A 13,590-nucleotide genomic window follows, 5' to 3' on the forward strand; every position below is an offset into this window, starting at 1 on the left:
TTGCTGAAAGATTTGTTGAGACAGATACATCATAATAAAACCTTTCATTTAATCCTGCATATCGGTGCATTTATTAAACTACTGAAGGAAGGAAAGTAGCCCGTGGACATCAGTGCTAGAAAGTTCTAATTGGGTCCATGATGAAAAAAAAATTGGTAAACGGCTTGAGAATTTTGATATCCAACATATTTTTTTCCCATTTATTTTATGTCCTACGTTCAACAAATTATTTATGGTTTTAAAATGTGATTATCATTACCATGATTATACCACATCCATATAACTCGCTAGATAATTTCACATAAAAATCATTCATAAATTACATTCAAACATTACAAATCCGAGAGCTCACTATATGGATGAACTAGCCTACGGAACACTAAACGAACGACGGATAAAATTGTTCTTTTCCACGTTTTTAAGAATGTTTTCAAAATAATTGGGATCTCTTGGCATCTCTTATCTTCACTGGCTAAGAATTCCGTAAACTTGGAGCAATGTACACGCAAAGATCTGGGGAAAGTATCTGCTCTTTTGCTTCGAACAGACTTTGCGTATTAAATAAATAATTTTATCTTTAATTTCACATAAGACCGCATGTCTTTGCTTTACTTTGAATAAAAACTAAGAAGTTTCCAAATACACGATGAATCAGAGAAATTTCACCTGTTTCTTTCTTTTGACTGTCAAAAGTATCTGAACAAAACCCTGATAAGACATATATAGGAAGTTCTCTCGAATGACGTATACATCACTCATTGCCCTAATGGCTCTAAAAATACAATCAGTCGCTAGAAATATTGCTCCAGGAACTATAAATCATCAGGGACATTTTCAAGATTAACTTTTTAAAATTGATGTAGGCATGCTTTCTTTGCTGCTTAACTTTTGTGTTCAACTATAATCCTGTTTCATATTATAATTGAAGCGTTTAGCAATAAACAGTCTACCACTCAAAGCATTTCCATAAAAAAGAAACGATTTAATTTTATGTCCGTAGTATCACAAAACAAATGCTGTTTGCATGATAGTAACATTTATTTGATGCTCTTCTGTGAAAATACTGAAATTTAGCAGTGAAATAAAATTGATATTTTCACTGTTTCAAACAGTGAAAATATCATTTTTATTTTTAACTGGTACGGAACTACATTTGAATGCGAAATGATTATAAATGATGGGGAATTCCTTGCAAAATATTCTTCAATAAAGATAATGATGTATAGGAATTATAAAAGGAACATAAATATTTACATTTTATCAAAATAAAAGGTAAAAGAAATCAGAAAACGTAATAGAACTATTTATATATTTTCTACAAAGACATCCTGACGTCACGACATTATGACGTTATGATGCGATGCACGCGACGTTGCGCGGACAAACTGAATATAAGTTGGTTAAAACCATTTATAATGCATAAAATAAATAGAAAATGTGTTTGTTTCAGTGTAAGATCGAAATATATTTTACTCGTGAACACCATAATTTACATTTTCACTCGTGGCAGCGCCACTCGTGAAAATTTTGCATTATAGTGTTCACTCGGTGAAATATATTTCGATCTTACACTAAATAAACAAATATCCTCTATTTATTTGAGTAATGTGTTACATGTTACCAGGCGTTCCATTTAGTTGACAAAGAAAGTATAAAGGAATTTATGTTCTCTTGAGAAATACATTAATATTATGTTTCAGTAGGCACACAAGAGCTATAATTTCTGCTTCTGTCATCCTAATCCAGTCCATATAATATAACGTGCCTCGATTAATCAATTTCACACATGAGCAGTTCACGGGTGTGGTCATTTTGGTCGATTTATATTTCAAACCGGTTCATTCCTTCACAAGTAACTAAGCAGGCAAGTCGGCACTTCGTGTACAAAAATACCCACCCTCCTTGCCCCAACACTTTTTTGAAAGAATTCCTGCTGCCGTGTTATATATTTTTAGCGCCAATACACCAGGTCATGCCACATACTGCCGCACCGATATGCAGTGCCTTTTATGGATAAAGACAATTATTACTGTCTAGAAGTCAAAAGCTTGCAACCAAGTATATGAAGTCTTCATTACGAATTCTGTTAAATAGACACTTGATATTTACAGAATATCTAAAACGTTCAGTCTGTGTTAAATACAACCACTTTTCACGTGTTCTACAGTAAACACGCAGGCAGCAGTGGACTTGTTTATTTTGCTGCAAAATCTTATCATCTCATCATCTTAACAGCTAAAAATATCATTTTAAAGACTTTAGTTTTAATTGATAGTCGTGACTTTTGTTCCCGTCGTGACTGATATATTACTGCATAAACATGACAAAAAATATGGTCCAGTAAACAAGTGCAGGAGTAGTAGTATCTATTTGGCAGTGTCATTCTAACTTAAACAGTAACTGATGTCCGCCCGTTACATGTGAGCTAATAAATAAAAATTATGATCCACAAAATTGGCTTGCCTTTACATGGCTTTTGATACAGCGGCTGTATCGCAAAAATCCAAGCTCACTTCCTAGGTTGGCCACTAGATCAGCATTAAATGTTTGGCGTCCGACTGGCCTTCACTTATCATTGGTGTTAAGGGCGTGCGTTCTTAACCTTGACCTAAATGGTCCTCGAAGTGACTGTAACTTATTTAGAACACGGTTTACAACACTCAATTGACGCCATATTGTATTATTTGCCCTGATGAGTATAAACGAAACCGGTAGGCAAATATAATGTTACTCATGTAATGTTGTTTATTTTTTCTTTATAATATACTTGATCCGGTACAAACTTTTGCATTTTATATATATATATATATATATATATATATATATATATATATATATATATATATATATAGAGTATGAGAAAAATATATGTTCAAACAGTGTCAAAAGTTTAATTATAAACCCGAGCGCTTTCGGCTTTTTAAAAAAGCCTTTTTCAAGGGTAGCATAAATCAAAACAACACAGCAACGGCGTAAATACCGCCTGTATAGTTCGATATATAAATGCTCAATGAACATATCGATCAACAGAATGAGTGATAAATAAAAATAGCGGTTTTATAAAAATAGAGCGTTTTTACAGGGAACCAATCAAAAACGCTCTATTTTTATAAAACCGCTATTTTTATTTATCACTCATTCTGTTGATCGATATGTTCATTGAACATTTATATATCGAACTATACAGGCGGTATTTACGCCGTTGCTGTGTTGTTTTGATTTATGCTACCCTTGAAAAAGGCTTTTTTAAAAAGCCGAAAGCGCTCGGGTTTATAATTAAACTTTTGACACTGTTTGAACATATATTTTTTCTCATACTCTATAATTTTATCTTTATGTTCTTGTATCCTTCCGGGATCCAGTGTGTTTGAAAGGCATTTCGTTGATGTTTTTTCTTTAATATCTCACTTATATATATATATAAAAATATTTGTGGATCACTGCTACAAACTTCTAACACCTGCTGAATGGGTCTCTTGAAACAGATATGACCCCCGCCCTCCCCACCCCCTGTTTCTTTTGTTGAGTGTGCAGGTTAGTGCAGTCATTTGCTTGGTTAGTTAATCATTGCATGGCACATGATGCCCGATCCAAACCTAGCAACCGAGTCCGTTATACATATAATACAATGATGGATAAAAATGTATTAATTAATCAAATACAAATCATGTTAATTTTGCAGACACAATTTTAGTGTTATAATAATGTATTCTCTTGAACTTGCGTTAGATTCATATTTTTGTTTCCTTTAAATACATTATCATTATGTTGAGAATTTGTTGAGCATCTTTGCCTCGGATTTTCGGTAGTTGGATTTGCTAGCACAATGCATTCTCCTTGCATCGTCTAGTACATGTGTGCTTATCATAAATAGAGCTTCAGCATCATAGCGTTGTCTATTTTGTTTCTATGCATTTTGGCTAAAAATCTATCATTTCATGCTTCATTTCATGATACTTCTATCTTATACAATATGCCATGATATTTCATTAATTTTCTGTAATGATATTATAATAATAAAAGTCACGGCCTTATCCCATTCAATCAGCATGTTATTTATTGTCAATAGTCAGAAGCGACAGGCCGCTCTTACTGATATATGGTTTAAATCTAGGTCAGTTCTCATCATGGTTAAAACAACATGTCTTTCAGAGTGCGGGCGAGTCTGTCGCTTCTTATATTCATGTCCTACTGATAAAATAATACGATCATTTGGTTACGAAGCAGGCGCAGTGTACATCTGTGCTGACAAATTACTCAAGAAAATTTAACAAAACCTAGTCTAATCTTGTTTAACTCTGTCTTGTGTCTGCGACTTTTAGAATGCCACTTTTAATTTCTTTTCGAAAACTACTGAGAGAACTTGCTGTCTATATGTCACGCAAGTATTTGTCTAGACTTTGAATTTCATTTTCCGGCCAGTTTTATAATATGCACTTATTGAAGGGATTGCCGAACAATAGGGCAAATACATTTGATTATAATTTTCTACGTATTGTTTTTCATGACTTTTGACCTTTGCTTAATGGTCCATCACTTATATCTGCTGAATATAGCCGGCTCGAGTAGCACAAATTGTGGACCGAATATTTATGCAAAGTTAGCCGGGCTACACTAGTTTTACTAAAACAAGCAATTGGATAAAAATGGAAACAGGTACATTTGTATTTTATATTAATATGCACAATATTCTATTATTTTCTGTTGTAAAGTTCTATCTCTTCATAGTGTTAGATCTCTGCTGTAATTATTTATTGACAGGAAGTCTTTTATGCACATTAACTCTTGGATGACGAGTTTCACATTCAGGTTAGGAAACGTGTAAAGTATTACAGTCCTAATTTCAAGAGGTATAGAAAACAATATGAAACCAAATTTCTTTTATTTTAACTACGTAGTAATTCCAGCGCTATTTCACGGTAAAATTTTTATCATAATTTGCCAAATACAAATGTTTCATTTTAATTTTGTTGGAGCCTTCTCCAAAGGTAGTTATATATACGTTTGAAATAGATATTGCTCTAAAAATTAGAATTTCATTATACCGATTTTTTTTCAAATAAGGAAAATAGTTGTATGCTTGCACATGTCTTTTCATCGTCAGTCCGTCTCTAAGTTCAGTCCTCGTGAGGTAAATTTTGATAAGGAGCATCTATGGGAAATTCACACTTTTGATTACTTTTCTTATATTGGAAAAAAAATCACATTGTCGTTTTGAATGACACTTTATATAGGTGTTGATCGACATTTTATCAATCACTTTGCCGAATATCATGTAAAGGTCATTATGCCTAATTTGACACAATCCGCACAGGATCAGTTTTAAGTAGCACGCGCGTTGTTATTTATTTACTGTTATTACTTTAAATTATTTTACATCGAAAGATATATTTATAATAATACCATTAATATATTTATATTTAACCTTTAAAAGAACAATAGCACTAAGTATATTTTCTCTAGCCTGTGATTAAACATTGCCCAAAGAGGCACCTGGGGGTTTCCTTTACTACCAGAATTCAAGTCATGTAACCAAAATGTTGTCAGTGTGACGTTAAACCCTACAAAAACAAAATAAAATGACCCAGTAATCCTAATGCTTGATGAAATCATGACCCGGCGACAGACTCATTTTGCTACCTATATGTTAAGAATAGGAACGTTATAACAATTATTTTGTAATAGAGTTTTCGTTATTTCTTACTTTGCAGAAGATAGTAGCAGACTATGTCTGTTTTAATACGCTTTCATTTTCCTTAAATATGTTTCATTTAAAATGGTATGATTGTTTTATTAACAAGACACTACCACAACTGATTAAGTGCAGCATATAATTGATAGCGTTAAATTGGACCTCATAGATTTTTCACATTCATGTGGAAGATATTGCATCGACGGTACCTGTCAATATAACTACATCTGTATTATATCCTGAACGGTTATGACTGTGATTTTCAGACTTGCTACTAAAACATTTTCTTAAAACATGAATTGAACTTCTGAAATTGAATATACATCTTTCGTTTTATCGTTTCTATTAGTATTTCCTATAACAGTTTTATTTCTCGGTATACGTTACAACAGTGTAAAAACACTTCTTTCTTCTTACTGAGCCGTAATTGCTAATGATATTTTGTTCACAACAGTTTCATGTCCCATTATGACCAAGAAAAGTGCAGCACTAGACAAAAGAGAAATTAAAATACAGTGCCATCACGTGATGATGCCCTCGGGAGGCTTTGTTTTCAATTTTAACGACAGAATCACTTGTTTAAATAAAATGGTCGAATGGAACGTAAACTAAACGTGACAATTGTTGGGAAATTCAGTGTCGTGAGACCTTTTTTTTGTTTGAGACAAAAGGCTGCACAGTCAAAATTATATTGAAGTTTGAATATCTTCTTTTATACAGAGTTTGATATAAAATACAAATTGAATACAATCTATTTAAAGATCATTTGGAAGCATAGAACGCAACTAAGCAACATAAAAGCAGACTCGTACTGGTTTTGTCTGTTCATATTTGAGAGAAAAAAAGAAAGAATTGAAAACTGTTATTGTTTATTTCAAAAGCTTGATTAATTGGACTATAATTTGCGCACTATAGACGGAAACGGTGCAACAATAAATGTTTCACTTCGCCGCAGACAGCTCCATCTTTGTGTTAAGTTTTTTTTTATGATAAGCATCATTACCGTTTCGGAGAGAAGTGTCTTCATTTATCGGGAATAAAAGTTATTGCCTAAGATGGATGCAAGTCTGTCATCAATCAGCCTTTGAGATGCTGAGATTGTACACGACTACTCTCACAAAATGGGACTTCTCTTATTCTTGAGCGGTTATGAATGGCTATCAGATATTGACGATTATTTGACAGTTCTTTGATAGCATTGTCTGTATGAGCATGTATTTGTTGTCAATGTCAGTAAGTATGTTTTATGGTTCAGATGAAATTTGAAAACAAGCTCTCAGTTTCAAATACTTTACAAGAATAATAAGACTTATAAACAGCTCAAATTTTGAATCTTTTCTCAGAGGAATGCTGACAGCTGCAATTGTGAATCGCTTTGATTTTATGCACCCAACATTATGAAGGCATGAGCTTTCTCTAAGGCTCGGTTTGGCCTTTTTACTGTAAATCTGACTATTTTTTGCGATGGTTTAAGTAATTATATTTTTGACTCGCAAATTCGTAATAGATTTCAATATAAAGTGGAATGGTCTCATCACTATGAAGAATGAATTCTTAACAATACGAATATACTGGTTGCCTTTCAGGTAACGCGTATACATTTGTTGCCATAACATCAATGCCAATGTTAGGCTGCCTTAAGGACGTTTTAAGTAATTTTAGTAATTGTAGTGATTGCTTAAAACAAAACTGATATCGTCAAAATTAGATGAGATGAAATAAAGGCATTTAAAATCATGATAGTTTGTCAGTTGTCATGGTGTACTTTAACATTCAAGTTTCGTAACCAACTCTAAAACTGAATTTTGTTAGTTTTGTGGTTTTCTTCTCAACTTAAAAGCCATAGGTATTGTGCGTGCAATAGCATTAAGAGGTCAAGTTGTACCTAATTATATTGATCTTGAAAGTTATATGCTGACAAAAAAAGTTTACTGAAGTGATAACAAAGATTGTATAACTTGTAAATTTGAAACAACTTGAAAATGTATTGCATCTCATACAATTCCTCAATACAAAAAACGTGCCCTACGAAGTTATGTATAAAATCATTTGAGTGTTGTATCTGTTAAACAAATAAAGTACCTGTCTGCATGGGATTGCAAAACATTTGTTAATGTCGTGTGATAACACGTATTGAACCCACAGTAAACAGTTGTTACGTCTGCTACTATGGAGCATTCGCATGATTATTCCTGCCTCGCAATACACTCTCCTGTCTACTTGTACGTACTTACTGACGTTTATTTGAGAACTAAATGCTGTGTAGTTTTAAGCTAAACATACTTTAAAGACCTGCTCCAATCCTGCCTTTTAACCTTAAATTTTCACTAAAAAAGCATGAAAATCCTAACTATGAACAGTGACGCCTGTCAAAATATCGTCTATTTTATATAAAATTCTATATAAAATACCTGTGGTTTTGCGTGCCAAAGTGTGGCGCGTGGCCGTTAACTGTTACCTATTGTAATCATGGGTTGCATACACACAATATAATTTGAATAGCCGCGGAGCAGGGCTTTAAACGAGAAATTTACATATCATAAATAGTGGAAAGAAATGTCGGAACCGAAGAACCGTATTTACTAGATACATTATCAACAACAAATCTTGATCAACGTGTGCAGACATAAAGACTGATTTTACTGAAATTATTCAGTAGATTATTTACACTTGTTTTAGACGTTGACAACACAATTTTACGCGTTATGGAACCAAGTTTGTGGTTATTGTCAATGGAAACAGATGTTTTTTTTTAATATTAAAAAATCTACTTTTCTCTAATTAATCAAATTAATTCGCTTCTGTGTTTAAGTGTTTAAATATTTTACATTTCCGTTGATGGCTTCTGTTAGCATCCCATAATATATTCAAATATTCAACTGAAGTTGCTATTTCTACCATTAAATTGTTGTTCGCTGCATATGACACCTAACTTGCTTTTATCTGGTAAAGATTCCCTTGTAGATCTATATATTTAAAGTGAGAAGAATAAACACGTCAAGAGTCTTTTGTAATATATACATGTAATTTTATTTTGCAATACGCATAAATCATTCACAATAAATGCCTAATTATGCCTGTATTATAGCTTTTTAAAAAATTCGGCCTCAAGTTTTGTTTTTCAGATAAAACGATAACATTCGATATTCTAAAAGCGTGTTTAAAGATACAGAAAGCACTGTGCAAATATGTTTCCGTTGTGGCAATAATATTTCTTTAAAAAGTCCATTTCCACTTAACACCATGCAATCCGTTAGCTTACTCTTATTGCACTTTACCAACATTAAAATTCAGTTACTTATCCCTTGATAACAATTAGTTCAATATCAACAAATAAAAATCTGAAAAGTAGATCCCTCGGAAGCACCGAGAACAAGGCAAACAGTGCAAAATGCAGTGTCGGTTTGATTGAGTCTGTTCATAAGCAGTAATGGATAATGCAACACTGCCAACGCCCGCTAGCACCGGTTTAAGCAGTATTCAATCTTCAAATCTAAATGAGTTGAAATCAATGATCCCGAAGGAGCAGAAAATATAACAACACTGAGATGAAGTCGGGGCGACTTTTTACGGCTGCCACACAGCACTTAACACCCGCTGTTGTGAAGTAAATAAAATCTGAAAAGTAGATCCATCGGAAGCACCGAGAACAAGGCAAACAGTGAAAATTGCAGACTCGGTTTGATTGAGTCTGTAAATAAGCAGCAATGGATAATGCAACACTGACGAGTCAGTTCCAGTTAAAAGATTCTCTTTTGAGCATGAAACATGTACATAACAACACATGAATATTGTATCATAACGCAGGTGCCAAGTGTCAGTATGGTTTAGTTTATATAACCTGTAAATAAAAGGGGTATTTTTTCCGCTAATTTATAGCTGCTTGTTACACACAGAATCTGAAATTGAAAAGATTTTAAAACATGCAGCATGAAAATATCTGTTTTGTCATACTTTTTGCTGAAAAGAGACAGGCTGAGACGAAGCATCATAATAACATATAACATTTGAGTGCAGAATAAAATAACATTTTACCCCGCATGTCTTTGAATTAAAGTAAAGTAGTCCGAGGACCTAAGTGTTAGAAAGTTCGATTTGAGTGCAGAATAAAATAACATTTTACCCCGCATGACTTTGAGTTAAAGTAAGGTAGTCCGTGGACCTAAGTGTTAGAAAGGTCGATTTGAGTGCAGAATAAAATAGCATTTTACCCCGCATGTCTTTGAATTAAAGTAAAGTAGTCCGTGAACCTAGGTGTTAGAAAGTTCGATTTGAGTGCAGAAAAAATGATTTTCATCAATGTATCGCTTGAGTCGTCTTTTTAATCAGATAAGTAACTCTTTTATTTCAGTAATTTTATTTCATTTTTAAAAAACATTATTTGTGGTTTTAAAATGTGATTATTATTACTGAAGTTATACCACAATCCTATAACACTCTTTTCATGGATACAATTACATAAAAGGTCATTTATAGATTACATTCAAACAAAACAAATACGTGAGCACGCTGTATGACCGTAAAACACTAACGAACGGATATGGATCTGAAATATTAAAAGACCTACGGGTAAAATTGTTCTTAAAAGTTACACTTTTGTACGAGAGTTTCCAAAGTAATGTAAGTGTTCAAAATGGGATTTCTCAAAGTTAAAGTAATGACATTTCAATATTTACTGGCTAAAAAAGTCTGTAATCTTAGAGCAGTGTACATATAGATACGATTGTAATCTGAGTCTGATTCGTACAAAAGGTAATTAATAGCTTAGTGTTTTTAGATCGTGCGTTCTTAACACAAAATGCAATAATGGTCAGGGAAACAATTTGCTCCTTTGCTTCGAACAAAGTTTGACCAAATAAATAATTTTATCTTTAATTTAAAATTAGATCGTTTTTCTTTGATTAACACTGAACTGCAAAGTTTCCGAATAGACGGAATCAGACAACTTATATCTGTTTTATCCTTTGGACTGTCGAAAATATTTGGAAAAAACGTATAAGACTCTTCAGTGACATTTTCAAGATTAACTTAAATATTTATATAAACATGCTGCCTGTGCTGCTTAACTTCTGTGTATATCTATACTCGTGTTTCATACTATAAATGAAAAAATATATTGCTTTAAGCATTTTCACATAATTTTTATGTTTACTTTGATTATTTTTTGCGTAGAATTTACAATGTTTACAGTCACATTCATACCTTCACTACTCCAGGGTTTCGATCGTACGTCGTTGTACATATTTGATCTCATTCTCGCATAAAACAGGTCTACCATGGTCCCTTGGATGAACCTCTGGGACATCTCGCCGATATTTTTACTTTGGTTACATTAAAGGTAAATCGTCTCTGACAATCAGTGACGTTTTGCGACAAATCTTTTCGAACCAATACAAATCGGCCGTGAAAAGCGTGACAGCGTCCCTTCAGATATCGACGCCAAGTTACGAGTAATTTTATCATTTCCTGAGGTAAATTTCTAAACATCCGATTTGAGGAAAAAATCTTTATTAATCGCAGTCAAGCAATATCGTCTATAACCATTGTTAGCAAGTACTTTGTTTAGATGTTGTTTGAAATTTAAGATTTGGAATGTCGAATAATGGCGAACATCGATTGGCTGAAACCAATCCCGTCACATACTTACCAGACAATGATAATCTGGAACGACTATACACTTATTAGACCTTCCTGTTCAGAGATTCATCTCGTGATTTTGACGAACCACTGATGGATGAGAATGGTTGAATCTTTATCACTGTAGTTTATCCAGTTCAATCACGTCAAGTTTTAAATTAGTCGGGATTCTCTAGTTGTTATCAAGTTGTTCTTCTGTAAAAAGCAAAAGTAAGAAACATGTAACCATGTATAATCTCTTTTTAGTTTCCGTTGTTAAGTCCTATCTCTTAGTGCCAGATCACTACTGTAATTATTCATTGGAAGCACGTCTTTGATGCACATCCACTCTTAAATGACAAACTTACGAGTTTCATATGAACAACATGATAATGGAAATGTGTAGTATTACAGCAGTCTCAATTTCAAAAGAACGAAATAGAAATCTGGAAAAAACTTTCCTTGATTTTCAATAGCGTTCAATTAAGGAAAACCTTCGTTGTTTAAAAACAATATGATAGCAGATTTCCTACTTTATTTAAAACCCAATTTTCAAGTTCATAATTATGTTGTGTGTAAATAAAAAGGCGTTGTCGAATTTCACAAGGATACCAGTTAATATAATTATCACAACAATCCAAACTATAATTTCGTTGATCCAGAAGCAGTTATATATTTATTAGTTAGTTTATTGTTGAATTTGGCAATATGACTCCTTCAAAATTTAATGCTGAAAAAATCTTTGTGGTAAGTTTTAAAGAAAATGTTTTGTTTTTTTTCGAAACAAAATTCGCCTTTTACCTCAGGAATTACCTGTTACCTGAGGTGTTACATGTACCTGTAAGTAGCTGAATAATACAGACAATTGTTGCTCATGGGAAACTTAACCACTAGGCAGAAAAGCTTAAAATTGAAATATCTTGAACAAATTCCCTTTTCTGCAATTGCATCTTCTTTTTTTTGCCTTTGAATATATCCTTATGTACATATCGCAATATTCAGTGATTTGTTTTTGCAGGATGCCCGCAGGCATCGAGGGGCACTTTGGATCTTCTTCCACCGTCAAAGACTTGAAACATCGTCGCTATATGACAAAACTCTAAACCCAACAAGAAAACACAAAACAATCCAGTAGTTGTCAGGCTTTAAACGATTTTGATCCCGTATAACAATTTCATTTGGCTATTTTTTTTGTTAGGAAATGAACGCCCATACAATATTATTTCGTACTTTCTTAACAAACCTTGATGATTATTTTATTGTCGAGCCCGCTTGCGGAAGCGAAGACATAGTTGTCCAAATGGCTGTTCGGTGTATGTGCGTGCGTGCGTCAGTGCGTGCGTCCGTGCGTGCGTCCGTCCGTCCGGATTTGTTTGTCCGGACCATAACTTTGACATGCATGGAGCAATCTTGTTTATATTTGGCATGAATGTTAACCTCAGTGAGACGGGGTGTCATGCACAAACCTCAGGTTCCCTATCTCAAAGGTCAAGGTCACACTTAGAGGTCAAATGTCACATTCAATAACGACTTTGTCCGGAGCATTGCTTCTTCATGCATGGAGGGATTTTGATTTAACTTGGCACAATTGTTCACCATCATGAGACGGAGTGTCATGCACAAGAATCAGGTCCCTAAGTCTAAGGTCAAGGTCACACTTAGAGGTCAAAGTATACAAGAATGACAACTTTGTCCGGAGCATGCATTTCTTCTTCATGCATGGAGGGATTTTGATGTAACTTGGCATAAATGTTCACCATCATGAGACAGAGTGTCATGCGTAAGAACAAGGTCCTTAGGTCTAAGGTCAAGGTCACACATAGAGGTCAAAAGTCAGATACAAGAATGACTTTGTCAGGAGCATTTCTTTTTCATGCATAGAGGGATTTTGATGTAACTTGGCACAATTGTTCACCATCATGAGACGGAGTGTCATGCGCAAGAACCTAGAATTACTTCCCTTTGTTGTTACTATAAATAGCTTGTATTGTAACTTTTTTTTACTGGTGGTAGGGAAAAATCAGGACCACTTTTCTGTAGTACAACATGCATGTTACATCCAATTTTGAGATGTATTTTGACCTATCTCTACTGGTCAGGGTTTTTGTGTGGACTTATAATTTTTTTTTTTTTAAAGATTTATTTTCCTTTGTTGTTACTACAAATAACTTATATTGTAACTTTTTGCAATCTTTTTTTTATTTGGCATAAATGTTTGCCTCAATGCGACAGAGTGTCGTGTGCAACTCCCAGTCCTTTTGACAGCTGACGGGCTCAACATG

The sequence above is a fragment of the Mercenaria mercenaria genome, chromosome 3 (genome assembly GCF_021730395.1).
Source record: "Mercenaria mercenaria strain notata chromosome 3, MADL_Memer_1, whole genome shotgun sequence".
Taxonomy (NCBI): domain Eukaryota; kingdom Metazoa; phylum Mollusca; class Bivalvia; order Venerida; family Veneridae; genus Mercenaria; species Mercenaria mercenaria.